General features: G+C 39.7%; 1 long non-coding RNA gene across 1 annotated transcript; it reads left to right on the top strand.

The window, feature by feature from the left end:
- Positions 1–13,851: 13,851 nt before the first annotated feature.
- LOC141630588 (uncharacterized) lies at positions 13,852–15,124 on the top strand. The gene is made up of 3 exons (XR_012537521.1): positions 13,852–14,106; positions 14,745–14,805; positions 14,961–15,124. It is a non-coding gene; the product is annotated as an uncharacterized LOC141630588 (long non-coding RNA).
- The last annotated feature ends 4,408 nt before the right edge of the window (positions 15,125–19,532 follow it).

Below are 19,532 nucleotides of genomic sequence, written 5' to 3'. Positions count from 1 at the left end.
CAACCTCTCTATAATCGAACAACATAACTATTTGATCTTCTCTTTCAAACAACTTAAACATCAACAAAGTGAACAAAAGCGACTCGATACTTGTAAAATCACTATCCCTAACCACATGTTATTACCTACCAAAAGCCAAATATTAACATCTATCATGCTCATACAACATTCAACTTATCAATCAAGTACTACCCGCATGTTTTAACTTTATAACTTTTCGTAAAACAAAGCATACTCATACATTACAAATCCTATTTCCATGTTACTAATACAACAATATTACAAATCCACTTCTTCACCTAAACATATTCATAATCACAAAATTCATATTCTCGTGCAATTGCCACCCATCTTTTCCAATCAATTCATCCATGTCAACCACATTCTTCATCTAACAAGTGCATATGATACAACAGTAGACAAGTATATGAATTTATTATATAACTTTACGCAAACAAAATTATGTATACTCATATCATATCCCCTAATCACATGTTACTAGCATAGCCACATTATAAATCATACATCATGCAACATCATTATTTATCACATATTATCATATATGAACTACTTCCTTCTTCTACCACATTATTCATCATTCTCCTATACTTTTACAACAATTTCAAACAACATTGTAAACCAACTATCATGCAACATGCTTATTCTCAACACTTTATCATTTACCACATTCCCCATTCTACCACAATTATTTTTCAACATTTACATACAACACATCATCCAACATACGCAATAGAACATTAGCAAACACATAGCGTTCCTATGACACCCCATAGTGACCGGTTTAAAGTTGTAGGGCGAGTTAGCGACTTTATGACGTCTCCCAAGTCTTTGCATTAGCTCCTAACAACTCCTACCCGGGTTCATTTTATTTTGGCTCCCTAAGTTCATTGAGTTCATTACTTATAGGTTCCAAAATCGTCGCTTTGATATCACTTTGTAACACTCCCATACTCCAAGTGCCTTACTAGGACCACCTAAAGCATGGGAATGCTACCATCTCGGTTACCCGAGGCAATGTATATCAAATAGACCTTAAAAGAACGTACTTTAATAAATAAGTTTAAGTGATTACATGACAAAACTAACTGTAAAGTAAAGTACAACTGTTCTACAACCAAACTACAACTAAAGTAACAAAAATATAAAGACAACACAGCGGAAGACTACTATCAGACGCGTGGCAACTCCATCACCAGCTAATCCCGCGCGCATCCATAGTATACCTGCTAGACAACTGCTCACCACCTCCGAATGGATCACCACAGTTTTTAAACCATTTAAACGGGGTCAGTACTAATTACACAAAACAAACAGCTGCAATAAAACAATACCACAACCAATTCAATTAACCCAAACTCCATCACATCTCCACACACCTGACTACACACTAAAGTGTATAGCCCTGCCAGAATACTCATCGCAACAAGTATTCCACGCGCCATTAGGGGACCGCAGCCGTTCCCACCTAAGCCCTGCTCATCTCATCTGAGCGATAAACCCATGTTCATTAATGTGCACATCCCCTCTGTGGCGGGTTCCACAGAGGGCGAATCAAGGGCGTGAAGCCACTCCCGCAAGTGACTCCACCCAGTCGAGGACGCACCTCGAGAACCACAGACAAACAATCACAACCAATCACAATTTACAACACAATCACCAATTATCAATTCCAATACGATACAAACCAACAACAATTATCAACCATCAACAACATTATGTAATCAATACTGAGTAGGGAAATCCTACCTGGAAAGCAATCACCAAGATCGTCACAATCAGCTAAACATAATCGTTCTTTAACGAAATCACCACCTATAAACACACTATCATACAATCACAATCTAACATCAACAATACCCCCCAAAACCCCCAAATTACCCAATTAGGGTTTCAACTAAATTCAATGAAATGATATAAAAACTATGCTAGGATCTTAGCCACAATGCGACGGTCTCAACGGCGTAAAGAACTCAACGATCCGACGACTCTAGCCCTTAGGATTTGATAGCAATATGAGAGAGGAGAGCTACGTAACCTTGTTTTCTCTTTTGTGAAACTTATAATGAGGTAAGAGTGAAAAAGAAATGACGAAATATGTTTTTATAACCTTCTCGCGTTGCTATCAAAACCCGGCAAATAACCCGTAAAAAACACACTTACTCGATCGAGTAAGTGACTTACTCGATCGAGTGCCCTTTACTCGATCGAGTGCCACACGTACTCGATCGAGTACCCATCAGGTCAGCTACTGTTTTGTGTAAAAACATACTTACTCGACAGAGTAAGCCCCACTCGATAAAGTACCCATAGACATAGAAAACCGTAGTATTACACCATCTTTCAACCTTTTGGGATCCCTCATACTTGGAGACAACATGGGGATAGAGGCTCGAGTCGGGTTGCGGTCTTGTGGCCGGAATGCCGGGCTTAGGTAAGTCATCATCATCATCCGTAGTTTCGGTTATATGGTCATGGTTGTTAGTAATATGGGTTTCCTACTGGTCGTGATAGGTGTTGGTGGAGGTCGCCTTGCCTTCATATGGATGCATATATGCAATGTTGGCTGCTTATTGCTAAAGGTAGGTTTTTCTACTTAGTACTGTTGATTAGTAGTCATGGTTGGTGCGTGGTATTTCTAATTGTGTAGTAGTATTGTTGTGTATTTGTGGGGTGCGTCCCTGGCTGAGTTGAGTCATCTTCGGAAATGGCTTCACGCCCTTATTCCGCCCCTTGTGGTTCCCGTCATAAGGGGGATGTGCACATTAATGATCATTAGGTTATTTGTCTATGGTTTTGAGCGGGGTTTAGGTTGTAAGGCTGCGGTCCCCACTGGCGGTGTGGATTACTGGTTGCGACTGGTAATCTGGCAGGACTATACCTTCGTGTTAGTCAGGTAATTGGTGAATTACTGGAGTTGGAGGTTCATGCTTGTGTTGTACCGTGTGTAACACCCCCATATTCAGAGGAGCCTTAACTAGGCCTTCCTTAGGATATAAGGGCGTTACCATCTCGGTTGCCCGAGGTTAGTAATAATCAAATGTCGATAAAAGAACTATTAAGTTATATTACAAGCGATTTAAACCAATAAACAACATAAAGATACAACTCAAAGACTACTCGCTATGACCATCGTATCTCGTGAGAACTCATCCCGGGCCCGGACTCCAGCTATCAACATCACCAACACCTGCTAAGACCGACTGCTCACCATAAGGGATCACGGCAGACACATAACAAACAAACAACCACACAAGGTCAGTATTGAGATAAGACACGACAACGGCAACTACAATTATCAACACAATACAATGCTACTAATCTCAACACAATCACGATAATTCAACCAACTCTGTCACTGACTGTCCACTGGACCAGTCCTGCCAGTGGGGGACCGCAGCCGTACCCATCAAATCCCCGCTCATCATACCGAGCGATAACCCTGTCCATTAATGTGCACATTCCCTCCCGTGGCGAGTTCCACGGAGGGCGAAACTAGGGCGTGAAGCCACTCCCGCAAGTGACCCCACTCAGCCGAGACGCATCTCGAGAACCAGAGACAACAACCACAATCGCCATCACAATCGTTGCCATACAATTACGATACTAAGCAAACACCAAACAATCACAACAACTGACACGCTAGACCATCTACAGAAACTGAGTAGGCGAACCTACCTTTAAGCCACCGCAACCAATCCATGCCGACGGATAACATGTCCAAATGACCAAGCAACGCCTATAACCAGAATACCATCATCTATTACTAACAGGCAAACCCTAACTAAAAGAACAAGGACACGGATGATGATTATGACATACCTATTAGGGGAAAAGCTCAGCAAGAGACCGCTAGCCGACACAAGTGAGTCCTCCTAAGGTTCAAGGATCTTCAAAAAGGCTTCCATGGAGGTTTTGAGGTGAAGGGAAGGGAAAGAGGCGACTGAAGGATAGGAGGAAAGTGGCGGAAGTGATTTGCGGATTTAACAAAACGCGATATAAAACCCTCGGCAAAAAACCAGGTACTCGATCGAGTACCCAACATACTCGATCGAGTGGCCCCCTACTCGATCGAGTAACCTAGCTACTCGATCGAGTAGCCTCTACTCTATCGAGTACCACTCTTAACACGCAGCCCAAGATGGTTTTGGCACACTTTTCTAAGACTACTCCCGCTCCCATGGTCAGTCAACGCTGGTCAAAGGGTCCCTAAAAAGGCGGGTATTACAGTCTTCCCCCCTTAAAAGAACTTCGTCCCCGAAGTTCAACTCACTTATCTCCCGCTCGAGACACGGGAACAACACGACCTCACCAATCATTCCGCTCAAACCATAACTCCTTGGAAATACCATCCCCCCCCCCCATGTCATCATCATCACCGTCTACATTTATACCTATCGATTCTTACCACTATCATGCAAGCATTATCACCGTCAACCGTTACTCTATATATATATATATATAAAACATCAAACTCGCAATGCGAATCACCACCCACGATCACCCAACATACAGTAACAACTATCAAACTATCAATCTAGAACATGTCTCATATCAACTTTCATGTGGTACAACTAATGCCACCATGTTACTCGGCAACGTGATTCGAATACGATTCATCGCACTATAACTATATTATTATTTTTTTTTTTTTATGACCGTCTCTTGAAACATATAACCACATTCACTTTAAAGAACAAAAGTAATCCGTTATACTTCAGAAATTTTTTGTAATTAAGCAAAACATAATACCAACAACATTATAAACAAGCAAAACATTATTCAAAAACAGCCTTTTTATTTCGCGACATTACTCTTCCCCTCTAAAAAGGAACTTCGTCCCCGAAGTTCACCACCCAAATTTCAACGCATATTACTTATTATTTGATTCATGACATGTGTTAAAACATATTATTTACTGTGGACATTACTCGCTAAGCATAAACTCGTTAAATTATAAATCATACATAACTCTCCGGGACAACTAGTCGCCAACGATAAAGCACGTTAACTTTGCACGCACAGCGTATGAAGAAATGTAACTTCAATGAATAAATGGTAAAATGACATATTGTAATACTAAAACAACAAGAAACCGTCACCACTTCACTAATCGTTATCAAGATGTATATAAAACCGAAACTTGACTTCCAACATATAAAATTAATGGTTCAAAGGTCTTACTACGCACAACTAACTATGTTAAACATTAAACTCGCAATTATAAAACACTTACACACTTTTGATTTTCGAAAATCTCCTGTAACAGTGCTACTCGATCGAGTATATACAGGTACTCGATCGAGTATATACAGGTACTCGATCGAGTGCCCTGCTAGTCGATCGAGTGTCTTGGCTACTCGATCGAGTAGCTCAAGATCAGAAACTTTTCTCTCTTTTCTTCCTGCAGCTACTCGATAGAGTACGGGGTACTCTGTCGAGTACCTACAGGCCAAATTTCTTGTAAAACCTGTCATAAGTTAACATACATGCACATATTTGTCATATAGAATCGAGTCGGAACGACTTCCCGACGTCTAATATCCTGCAACAAGTCAAAATATGAAATCCGGCCTTATGGCCAACAATACAAGTCCCAAATCAAAGTCGCAACAAAACAACTACTAAAGTCTAACAACACTACTAACCACTAACACCAACTACCATCAACAAGGATAAAACAAGGAGTATCACTCCTCCTGCTGCTGCTGCTGCTCAAACATCACCTCATCATCACCACCACCAGAAGTACCTGCTCCCGATGACCCTATCCCCGCATCCACTCCTGCTCCTGCTCTTGGGCCCACGTACCATGGAGTCAAGCCACCGTAAGGAAAGGACTAAGGTGCCCCCCACGTCGACTGATCCACCCCGTAGGAATGGAAAACCCTTGAGTAGTCCCCAACTCCACTCCACCAAACTGGATGCGGTCCCTCGGTCCCTATCCCCTGAGCGTACGCCATCTCGTGCATGTTCCGGAGTGTCAAGGTAGATGACATTCTATCTGCCAAGTAGCTGGATCACGTCTCCGGGGTGTCGAGGTAAGGGTAGCACGGAAAAGGATGTTGCTGCTGCTGTGGCGCTACCGGCTGTGGCCTAGTCTCCGAGGCCCTCTCCCTCACTCGACGGGGTCCCCTCCACAATCTGGGTCTCTCCACCACCGCAACTCCCGCATTCTCGCCCTTCGTCGGCTCCGGCATCACCTCGAGGATGGTGTCGTCGATGAGATAGGTCTGTAGATGGCGGGGTCTGTCATCATCCTCCTCCTCCTCCTCATCATCGGAGTCCACCGTCACTACCGTCGGCTCCAAGGGCTCCGTGGGTGGGAGGTGCTCAGGAGCTGGAATCTTCATCCAACTCATGCCCCACACCCTCCAAGCTAGACCACCGTCAGCCAAAGTCCTCAACCATTTCAGGTCAAGATAGTAGGCACGGTCCATAGTGGGCACTGGGGTAGCTAGAGGCACGTACTCCGAAGAGGCCTCAAAAGAGGTTAGCTTTTCAGCTAACCGAGTGGCGATAGCGCCACAACTCGTGTCGGGAAGAGGAAGAAGCCATCAAGGCAAGGGCAAAGACAAAACCATAGAAGGAGCATTAAAGACCACTTTCGTGGCCCGCTCCGGGTTGAGGTAAGACATCAGAAGCAAGACCTCATGATTATTCAGCTTACTGATATCCTTTCTATCATAAAGGAGGTTCGAAAGAGAACGGAGAAAGGCCCTCAAGGTAACATGCTGAACGTCATTAATCAGCATGTTGCTCGAGGTGGGAGCTTGCTTCCCAGTCAGACAAGGCATCAGGCGGCAGACACCGCACTCGGCTGGAATATCGGTAATGGAGTCCTTAGGAGGCTTAGCCAACCCAAGGTGAGAAGCAAATTGATCCATAGAAAGCAAGAAACTAGTGTTCATTAACCGAAATTCAACGGTTTGGCCAGCGGGGTCATAGATAAAGGAGCTCATAAACTCCAAAGTGAGAAAAGGATAAGTGTGTTTCCTCAGCCTATACAAACCCATAAGACCCAAGGTCTCGAAAATGTGACGGACATCCGTCTCTATCTCCAACTCCTCTAACACAAAGAGTGTCTATACACCTCGTAGGTCTCATTTTGCGTTTTTGTAAGGCTACAAAACGCTCCCTCTGCTTGAAATCAACAAAAACAACTGAAGGGTATTCGGGAACTGCGGGTACCACAGGTCCACTCCCTTCCCCCATCTCGGGTGGATTACCCCTCCCCCGTTTACTTTGGCGGATTCCAAGGTTCAGTCTCGGCATCTGCTTTAGGCATATGTTCAAGCAACTTGTATAAACATGCAAATATTTATTTCATGTAATTTGAATTCAACATACTCAGTTAGGCACACCAATTTACCAACAACTTTTAGCATGTGAAGCACATAATTTATGCCGTTAACTTTGAATATTAAGCTAAGTACACACGTTCACCAGCAGTTTCCAAAATTTGACATACAAGCTCAGATTATTACTACTCATAAGCCATAGTTGTGAAAGAAATTATCATGGTGATTACATATGCTCAACAAATTCGAATATCCTAGCATGCTTCTAAAGGTTGTTCCAAACACACTTCTAATCACATGTGAGGCATTCTTACTAGTTTCTGGGAGAGAATAATTTGAAATATATCATTATCACCCTTCAACATTATGAACAACAACTCAATTAGAATTTTCAGACGGTCTTTACAGCTGCGATAGTTTTGGCATATTTTCATCAATTACTGTTTTATTACCATATTGAAGTCCAACTTATACTTATAATGTCATTCACAACATCAATTTTCCAATTATAAATCACGAATTTCCATTTGAGGCACTTTTAAGACGGAGTTTTAAGGCAACTTTCTAAGGGTAAAATCATCAAAATCTATCCTCCAACATAATATAAACAATACTTAAGGCTCATTTCTACCATCTAACCATTGTAAAACAACCAAAAATCGATTTCAATTTTGGAAACCCTAGAAATTTCGATTTCAAATTTTGCAATTTCTAATCTAATTTACAACAATTAGTCACCAACAAACATGGAAAGGAGGCATGTGAATCACATTTCAACTATCAAAAGCAATAACCTACCCATGTGAATCGAAATTTCAGATTATTTCACTATTCTAACACATTCAAAGCAATAAATCGTATAAATTAGGAAGGGAAGCATACCTTGATTGATTAACAAAGTAAGGAAACGAAATTATGCAAAGAAATTAACCCAATAATCACCACTAACCCAAGAGTATGAGAGGATTTGAGAGGAAATAAGGGTTGAGAGTAGTTTATGTGTGTCGAAGTATAGAGGAATAGGAAGAAGAAATAGAAAGATTAGGGGTTTTAAGAAACCCGTAGGATTCGCTGCACAGTAACCTACTCGATCGAGTGCCTAGGGTACTCGATCGAGTACCACCCTACTCGATCGAGTAGGAGCTAAATCATCAAGTATCTGCAGGAATTTTTCCCACATCCCGACATCATAGCTTCCTAACTAGATCGAGTGAGGTCTACTCGGTCTAGTAAACACCCGCACTCGGTCAAGTATGGTTAAGTACCGGTCAGAAGTACGAAGTAACTTGAAGATTCCTGCAAAACAACATATGTGTCGATTCCAAACTAAGTTCGGAATTCGGCATCGATTATCGCCCTTGCTCACGCATTACATCACTACTCACCGTCTCAACTATTAAAGCATACATTACATTACGCCACACAAATTGCCCAACTCGAATCATTTCTAAACATAATCCTGCCATCATAATACACTTAAACTTACTTTACATGTTACCACTAAACTCGTGTTTACTTCAATTTGAAGCGTATAATTAACATTAATTCTTTCTTTCACGTATCACATAAATGCATACTTTTCAAAACAAATTAATTTACCATGTTTCACATCCTATCATAAGCAATTCATCTTGCACGAATCAAACATTACGCAGCGGAAAAATTTCAACCAACAAGTAGGCATAAACGCATTACTATATGCTATGTCTCGAATTATAACTCAACTATACTGTAACTATCATCATAGTGAATACTGTGGATTTATAAACTCGTAAATGACTCCCGTCATCATTAACTTATAGCAAACACCTACGTGTTCACTATTCATGTCACAACATTCAATTCCACATTTTCACGCATCTCTATCACGTAAACTTTCGTCACATATCTCATAGCCATCATATAAGCTCACTAATCATTCAAAGAACTTCAATAATCTCATCAACAATTACCATACACGGCCTAATATATCACTAACACACCCCTATTAATTCCAACAAAGACTTAACCGAAGGTAGCTCCGGCACAATTAACATACATATCACACATAGACACACGGACTCCACATTCCCATACCATGTGACTAGTTTAAGTGTCACGGGGCCAAGATTTTGAAATGAGGGCGCCTACTCACCCAAAATCTAGCATCAGCTGGGGCTCCCATTACACATACACCAGGTTCATTTTATTAGACTCCCTACGTTCATTATGTTCATTTGTTACAGGTTCCAAAATCGTCGCTCTGATACCACTTTGTAACACCCCCATATTCAGAGGAGCCTTAACTAGGCCTTCCTTAGGATATAAGGGCATTACCATCTCGGTTGCCCGAGGTTAGTAATAATCAAATGTCGATAAAAGAACTATTAAGTTATATTACAAGCGATTTAAACCAATAAACAACATAAAGATACAACTCAAAGACTACTCGCTATGACCATCGTATCTCGTGAGAACTCATCCCGGCCCGGACTCCAACTATCAACATCACCAACACCTGCTAAGACCGACTGCTCACCATAAGGGATCACGGCAGACACATAACAAACAAACAACCACACAAGGTCAGTACTGAGATAAGACACGACAACGGCAACTACAATTATCAACACAATACAATGCTACTAATCTCAACACAATCACGATAATTCAACCAACTCTGTCACTGACTGTCCACTGGACCAGTCCTGCCAGTGGGGGACCGTAGCCGTACCCACCAAATCCCCGCTCATCATACCGAGCGATAACCCTGTCCATTAATGTGCACATCCCCTCCCGTGGCGGGTTCCACGGAGGGCGAAACTAGGGCGTGAAGCCACTCCCGCAAGTGACCCCACTCAGCCGAGACGCATCTCGAGAACCAGAGACAACAACCACAATCGCCATCACAATCGTTGCCATACAATTACGATACTAAGCAAACACCAAACAATCACAACAACTGACACGCTAGACCATCTACAGAAACTGAGTAGGCGAACCTACCTTTAAGCCACCGCAACCAATCCATGCCGACAGATAACATGTCCAGCGACCAAGCAACGCGTATAACCAGAATACCATCATCTATTACTAACAGGCAAACCCTAACTAAAAGAACAAGGACACGGATGATGATTATGACATACCTATTAGGGGAAAAGCTCGTGAGACCGCTACCCGACACAAGTGAGTCCTCCTAAGGTTCAAGGATCTTCAAAAAGGCTTCCATGGAGGTTTTGAGGTGAAGGGAAGGGAAAGAGGCGACTGAAGGATAGGAGGAAAGTGGCGGAAGTGATTTGCGGATTTAACAAAACGCGATATAAAACCCTCGGCGAAAACCGGTACTCGATCGAGTACCCAACATACTCGATCGAGTGGCCCCCTACTCGATCGAGTAACCTAGCTACTCGATCGAGTAGCCTCTACTCTATCGAGTACCACTCTTAACACGCAGCCCAAGATGGTTTTGGCACACTTTTCTAAGACTACTCCCGCTCCCATGGTCAGTCAACGCTGGTCAAAGGGTCCCTAAAAGGGCGGGTATTACACCGTGCCTTGTTCGTTAATCTTCAGTTACGGACCTTGTGTAGTTTTGTCTGTGTTTCCTTCTTGTTATGTGTTTGTGATGATCCATTATGGTGAGCAGTTAGTCTTAGCAGGTGTTGATATATGAAGCTTATCTAGGTGTGTTGGAGGGACGTGCCTTTCATCGTGTCTTGGCATGGAGTAGTCTCACTGTAGTTGTTTTGTTTCATCAGTTGTATGTTTCTTTTTGTTGAGTTAAAGCTTGTAATTTACTTTGATAGTTCTTTATTGACGTTGTGATATACTATTCCTCGGGCAACCGAGATGGTAAGGCCCGTATCTGCTAAGGAAGGTGTTGTTAAGGCTCCTTGGTAGATGATGGTGTTACAAAGTGGTATCAGAGTGACAATTTTGGAACCTCTAACCAATGAATATAATGAATGTAGAGAGTCAAATAAAATGAACCTGGTGTATGTATATTAGGAGCCCCCTTGTGTATTTGATTTTGGGTGAGAAGGCGCCCGCATTCCAAAATCCTGGCCCCAATATGCTTAAGCCAGCCACTTCGAATTGGGGTATTGAGTAGGGGATTGTATGAACATGTGTGTGATGTGCAAGATATGTGTATAGAGGTAATTCCATGTGTAGTTGATAGCGTATGTGATGCGTGATCGCTTTTATAATTGTGTGCGTGTGTATGTGGATGGGACAAGTAGGATGTATTAGAAGCATGCGTGTGGATATGTGGTGGCATATATGTTTGATAACTGGTTTACATGTTTTTGGTATTTGATAAATTGTATGAGCATGTTATCGTTGTAGGATTAGATATGGATGTGAATAAGATAGAACATCTTTGCCACCATGGGTAGACATGTGGGCTAAGGTACGTAATAGTAGATTTGTATGTTATATGAAACGCAATAGAGTAGTATTATAATGTATTGTGCGCGATGCTTTTGTTATATGCAAGTGATAAGTAGTCAATAGTACTAGTATATGGGATAACTAGTGACGAGTTCTAAGTATGCCTTGGACTCCGAGCGATTTGTTGTTTGCAGGAACGACCAATCAATTTATGATCAGTCGTTAGTCATTTTGGACTTACTCGACCGAGTACGAGGGAGTACTCGACCGAGTAGGCCTTACTCGACCGAGTAAGTGGGTCACTCGACCGAGTTTGCTGGAAATAGAATCGATGTCAATTATGCCAAACACCGAAACTCGGTCGAGTAGAGGATACTCGATCGCGTACTTTAGACACTCGATCGAGTGCCGTAGTTTCAGAACACAAGATTTCTAATATTTTCGGGGCTTATAGCTTTAATCTTCCCCATTCTTTACATCTTATTTATTCTTTCACAACTCCAAATCCCTCATAAACTATACTCTTTACAAAACCTTGGTGAAAAGTTTGTGCTTTTGTTCTCCCAAATCGTTCTAAGCTCATCCACCTTATTCGATTTGCAAACTAATTCATGGTAATTTTTACTTCTTTCTTTTGATTTAGAAACATATGGTAGTGTTTTAATTTCTGAAATTTTAATTTTATGGCTTAAGATTGTGTTATAATTGCTAGATTCTGATAGAAACTATCTTGAATCCTTGTTATTGATGTTAGGAACTACAAATTTGAACCCGATTTTGATAACATTCAACCCGGATTTTCTAGGGTTTACCCCCAAATTTTTTGATTTCTTTCATCTAATCTATCTTTAAAGGTTGGAAAAGGGTAGGGAATGCTAGTATTATCATACTTAGTGCTTGATTTTGGTTATTCTCATCGAAAAATTTGTCGTAAAACTCTATCTTTTGAGTGCACAACTTTGAAACTTTGTTCCAATTTCATTGCAACAATCGGTATATTGAGCTTAATTTTTGGTAAAAATCAAACCCGGATTCTTTCTAGAACTTGCCCAAACTTCGGATTGTGAGATTTTAATCCATCTTATATGATTTGCAAAGAGTAAGGGAAGTTAGTAAGACCATGTTTTGCTTTCAAATTTTACATATTTTGCGAAGGAGTCTATCTTAAGCCTAGTTTTATATATATATATATATATATATATATAGATTTGGGATCCTATGAGAACCAACAAGATAATGAGAACCATGAGAACCACTACTACTAATAATAATACTACGGACGACATTAGACTTTATTTTGTTTGAAACCTACGCGCACCACCAAACCCTTCAATCTCATTCATTTTCCCATTTTCACTTCCTCACTCATCTCTCCTTCTCTCTCTTCGACCATCACCCTTTCCGTCATCCTTTCCGATCGTCCTCTCCGATCATCGTTAACCAAATCATATTTCCGTCACTTCTCAAATCTCAACACATTCATCATAGGATTTTTGTTCCTCTAATCCGATTCAATCGCCATTACTGAGTTTCATTCCTACAAATTAAGGTAATTCGCTGCTCAAATTCAGGCGATTCTACGCTAATTTGTTCATGCTATATGCGAGTTAATTGAATAAGCTTGATGTGAGTTAATAACTGAATTTGATTTGAATTCTAGGTTTCAGTTGATCGTACCTGTAATTGCGTATCATCGGTATAGCAGAGGCAACGAGATACTGAATTTCGAGAGTCTACTAATGACCAGAGACAACGGTATGACCAGTTCCTTGCAGTTGATTTGATAGTTTCTTCGATAAATGTTGCAATGCGATGTTTAATTTTTTTAGCTGATTGATTGAGTTCTGTGACCTACTTATAAGTCTAGATGCATTCCATTTCCCAAAATAATGCTTTTTTGTTGTGGTTTTCCAAAATATGATTTGCTTGTGATTTCCCCTTCAATTATCGACTAAATATTCCTGCTTTAGATTAGGCAAACCGTAATTTGAGTCGATGAAAAATAATAGTTGGCTAAAGAAGCATAGGTTTACTAGTATGTGCTCAATTTTGTCTGGTTATTCTAATAATTTAATTGCTTCTGCAGTTGCTCGAGAAGCTAGTACTCAGGAATAGAGCCATTAAGAATTTTAGTTAAAGTTGTTAGTGTTGATTGTAGCCTAAGAGATGCCATAATAACTCAAATTAAGTTGGCTAGGAAGAAATTGTCTCATGAGTTGTCCAAATCAGGAACCGGACTAAACCATCTAAACTTGTTTAGCCAACAAGGCCAGAATAGTAACAGCCGGTTGACCCTCCAACAAATCGGGCTTATTCAAGGCACACACCGACAGGCCTGGAGAACCATACGTGGACTGCCAGAGACCTTAGTAGCCATTTTGCGGGTCTGGCTTTTCGAGCATTTCCTTCATCCGTAAGTTAGATTAATGTTTTATTTTTAGTAAAGGGAGTTACAAGGACAACTTATAATTTACTGGAAGAGGATGATGTTATTAGCAATGCTCCACTTCCAGTTTTGCCTCAAGTTGATGTTGTGGAGCCCATTGTCGCTTAAGCTTTTTCTTTAAGATGATTAGTAGCCCAACTTCATGCAAAGACCTTTTTATCAATTCTTAGTTTCAGTAATGTTCGAGTTTCATTTCTTTTTTTTGTAGTTTTCACGAGGTTTGACTGAAGCCTTGAGTATTATTATCAGTAGAATTGTTCAGATTTTGGAAGTTGATTATGTGTTCTGGAAAATACAGTAGTATTTTGGTACAATCTCAACAAAATCTTACAAATGCATTGTATACTTGTATGTGTACGATGGATCATTAATGAAAGACTTCTCAGTTTTTTACGCAGGATTAATTAATGGGTTATTTAATGACAATAATCCAACGGGTATTGTTTTATTTTTAGTAAAGGGAGTTACAAGGACAACTTATGATGTTGGAGACCTTGGTCGTAAGCATCATCGTTCAATGCATATACTAGTTAAAGCTAGGGTACATCGGCGAGTGAAAGTGAAACTAACTTAAATATGTGACGTCGTGCTATGAAATTTTGCAGGTACCCAAATGACTCTGAGAAGCTTACTTTGGCATCACAAACTGGCCTTTCAAAGAATCAAGTAAACAAGCCTTGGATCCTCTCTTTTATTTTTTTTCTATGGAACTTAAAGATTTAATTGTCAAGTAGCCGAAAAATGCTGCTTTAACAAGACATAAATGCTCCTATAAGTTCTTAACTTCCTTAGCTGATGATTTTGGGTACATAATGCTTAAGCAAGTCTCAAACTGGTTCATAAATGCAAGAGTAAGATTGTGGAAGCCTATGATTGAGGAAATGTACAAAGAGGAATTAGGAGAGTCTTCTGTTGATTCTTCAGGGGAAGCTTTCCCGGGTCGACCAGAGGAATAATGACATATGTGCTTAGTTGAGCCAAGAAAACTAAGTTATATGTGCATGAAATAAGGTACTATGTGCATGAAATAAGGTTCTATGTGCATTAAAAATTTTTTCAGTAGCGTCAGTTGTTTATATTGTGATACTAATTACTGTTGGTAAAGGACGTTAATTTTATATGTGCATGAAATAAGGTTCTATGTGCATGAAATAAGGTTCTATGTGCATTAAAAAGTTTTTCAGTAGCGTCAGTTGTTTATATTGTGATACTAATTACTGTTGGTAAAGGACGTTAGTTTTATATGTGCATGAAATAAGGTTCTATGTGCATGAAATAAGGTTCTATGTGCATTAAGAACTTCTTCAGTTGTATTAGTTGGTTATATTATGATACTAATTAGTGTTGGTTAAAGACAATAATTTTATATGGGCATGAAATAAGATTATATGTGCATGAAAAAAAGGTTCTATGTGCATTAAAAAGTTCTTCAGCTGCATCAGTTGGTTATAATATGATACTAATTACTGTTGGTTAAGGACGTTAATTTTCTATGGCATGAAAAGGTTCTATGTGCATGAAATAAGGTTCTATGTGCATGAAATAAGGTTCTATGTACATGAAATAAAGAAAATGACCATGGAGGATATTTAATGTGTTTACCGGCCTTTTTTTGTAATTACAAGGCATTTTAGTGTATTTATTACATATCTTACTAATATGTGAGAAACATTTCGGGTACTTATGTCAGTTATTTCGTATTCGTATTTGTTTAGTGTATTTTAAAGGCTATTAGCTCAATGGTAGAGCAATGTGCAAATTTTGCACAAAGGTATGGGTTCGAGTCCCATATAGCCTATTAAATAAATTCCATGATTGCATCTTGTCGAGATGCAAGCGGTCTGATCTAGCTAAGATTAGACATGTCATAATCATACATTCATACTTAGGCAAAGATGAGCAGGCCAGAATTAGACTCGTGCGTGCAACAAGAACGCCAAGGAGGGAATGTAATAGCTTTGTACAAATCAGAAGACAGTGTGATACCACCCGAAAAAAATATTTGATTTTTCTTCTGTTGAAGGAATAAGTTATTCTTTTGAAGGCGCAGAAATGTCCTTGGTATGTCCTCATTTGATGAACATACTGAATGAGCATTATGAGATTCTGTGTGAAGTAAATAAGAAATATCAGAATAGACACTAGAAATATCCCATGCCTCATCACGGGTTGGGTGTTCGCTTGACCAATGCCCATTATCATCATTCGTGGGAAACCAAGGGACTATTTTATCGAAAGCATGTCCTGGATCCCTTTCTCCGGAGGCAACATTAGTTTTACCAGATAAGCTTCCTTACTTCCTTTTCTGGTTATTTTTTACCAAACGATTATCCATATCTACTGAGTTAACCGTGGTATCTGGATTTGCTTGGAAGTAACATAAACGTTCTTCAACTTTAGACCAGTTTTAGTCCATCATGAATTTTTAAATCTGCCATATGAGCCTCTGGATGCTCTTCAGTTTCACTACCCATTCTCATTCTCCCAGATGCAATGTGATGGACAATTTTTTTTTGGTTCTTATCTGCAGCGATTTCAGTGACATTGTTATAGTGCTCAGAATCTTCATAAGTGGTAGAGTTTCCTGGCGATAGCAAATCCATATAGTTATGCTGAATCCTTTCTTCGTCTAAGCGGGCATCAAAATCAACTACGACTGGTTTCAGGCTAAAATAACTTGGATATTTCTTATGTTCATAATCTATGGCATCACAAACGAAATAAACACCAACAACAATCATTTTGAAATTCAACAAACATAAAGAAAGTTCCTGTCTCATTACACTTATTAGAAAGTTTTAACCCTCGACGAGTGACATTCGACAACTAACGTGCTGGTAAAGCCAATATGGGAGTTGAACCCACATCTTGTGCATTGCACAATGCTCTTCCGTTTGAGCTAATTGGCTTTTAAACAAGTAAAATGAGAATATTCGTAATGTAAATGTGCCAATGTGCAATATCAAATAAATTATAAACTGATAAGTTCGCCTATATACGGTTGAACAAGTTGAGAGAGATATTGTTAGAGTCGTGGGGAAAAATATACATAACCACACCATGGTGTAGAAAGCAAGAATTGGTTTGGCTCGGATACATTATTACGCTTCACAAATGCACTAAATTATATCTCAGAACCACTATTTAATCTCACATGAACATAAAAATAGAGCTCATGTACATCAATTGTCTTCATAAGCTCACCTCACAACTACACCAACACATATCTCAGATCAATGAGTTCACCTTGAAGATAAAGCAAATTGTACTTCAGATACAATATTACACCTCATAGATGCACTAAATAAAAACCCAGATACACTATTTCACCTAACAGGAACACAAAAATATAACTCAGGTACATTAATTCTCTTCACGAGTTCACCTTGCACATACACCAAAACATAGCGCAGAGCTATAATTTGGTGCTTTTGACAGGTTAAATACCGTATCTAGTTTACACCAGTGAAATACTTATCCAAGCGAGATTTTGGTGTCACATAAAATTGCATAAATTGGATAATTGTATAATAAGAGATTTAGAAATATAGCAAATTTATTCCTGAGCAATTTAAACGACAACAAAAATCGAATAGAAGTCCCGAATCTTCAAATTACTTTGTATAGCTCCAATATGAAAACATCTGATTACATGATTCAACATAAAAATTGAATTCAACTCAAATATTGTTATAACGATATTTATTAGTCAAACCCTATTTTCAGATTCTAATGCATCTAAACCCAAATTTTTAATAGATTCATGTATTAATATTGGACATAACATTAATTTATGATGCAAATCAAAGTTTTTTTCAAAAAACTTGCACATAAACAAGTAATCTCAGCATTAATTATTGAGTTTTTCGGAAAAAATGCAATTGGGAATATGACATGAATTGAATATAAACCTTATTGGATGGAGAATGATGTGATCCACGACATTGTTGCAAACTTGCGGGAAATCGTAGTGATCGAAGTCGCTATGTGATCTTGTAGCATGGTTTATTTTAGAGATTAGAGAGAATTTGGGGGAAAAGAAAAATTAGGAGAGTAAGGAGAGAGAAACGTAATACAATCTAATAAGCAAAATTATTTTGTGCCCCTGCCATATAGCATGAAAATAAATCTTGGCCCATGAATAAGTTTGATACGAGGCTTGTTTGGAATTAAGGTTCTCACGGTTCTCATTATATGAGTGGTTCTCACCGGATCCCGACCCTATATATATATATATATATATATATATATATATATATATATATATATATATATATATATATATATATATATATATATATATATATAACATTTGAAACTTTCACTTTAAGTTTGTAAAACCCGATGTTTGGTTAACTATGTTTAAATAGATGCCGAGAGCAGCTGCCACTCGACCCCCGAGCAAGAGAACTAGAGCAGCTACGACCGCCGTAGAGGAAGTAGGAGAGGGAAGTCAAGGGCATGTAGTTCCACTGGTACCCCAATATCCTATGGTAATTTTTGCTGACTTCAAGAAAAGGGACGCCTTTGTAAATTGCTAGGCCGCACCTTGAAGCCAACAAGGTGTATAGATGTGGGTTTTTTGGAAGAGCTAAAGATTGAGGTTGATGTCCATCATATTTTCGATGTTTTGGGTATGGAGGGTTTTTATAGGTTGAGGAAGCATTCTTATGCTTTTCTGACTCTTGAGTTCATGAGCTCCTTTTCTTATGATGTAGCTGGGAAAACGGTGAGTTTTAGGTTGATAAACACCAATTTGTACTTGACTCTTGACTAGTTTGCTGACCACTTGAGGCTTACCCGACCTAAGAAGGGGTATCTTAGTGATGCCCCGACTGAGTGTGGAGCTAGTAGTTACCTGCCCTTGCTAGCTGATAGACCTGCCTCTAGCTCTAGTGTTATGCTGATTAATGATGTGCAGCACATGATTTTGAATATTTTCCTTCGATTGTTGACTTGTTTGTTGTATGGGAGGAAGGATGTGAGTAAGCTGAACTCACACGAGGTTATGTTATTGATCTCTTATCTTAACCCTACCCGAGAAAAGCGTTTCGCGTATAGTGCCCCTGCGATAATGTGCGCTAGCTTAGCTTTGATGGCTAAGTCTTTGACACGCCATATCAGTTGCGGAGCTATCGCCACCCATTTGGCTGAGAGGTTGACAAACTTTGAGGCTTCACCTGTCCTCAAACCTACGTGTGCGGTTGTCCCGACCTTGGATAGGGACTACTTCATACATCAGAAGTGGTTGCGAGTGTTGGAGGGTGGAGGTCTAGCTTGGAGGGTGAGGGGTAGGAAGAGACGTGCATTTTATACAGTCTTTTTAAGCCTTTATTTCACATATTTCTATGTAATTTACGTAGTGTTAAGCTATGAAATGCCCCGAATAGTCT

This window comes from Silene latifolia, chromosome 2, assembly GCF_048544455.1.
Source record: "Silene latifolia isolate original U9 population chromosome 2, ASM4854445v1, whole genome shotgun sequence".
Classification (NCBI taxonomy): Eukaryota; Viridiplantae; Streptophyta; class Magnoliopsida; order Caryophyllales; family Caryophyllaceae; genus Silene; species Silene latifolia.
The sequence above is the reverse complement of the archived record's forward strand: the minus strand, read 5'-3'. Positions and strand labels throughout refer to the sequence as shown.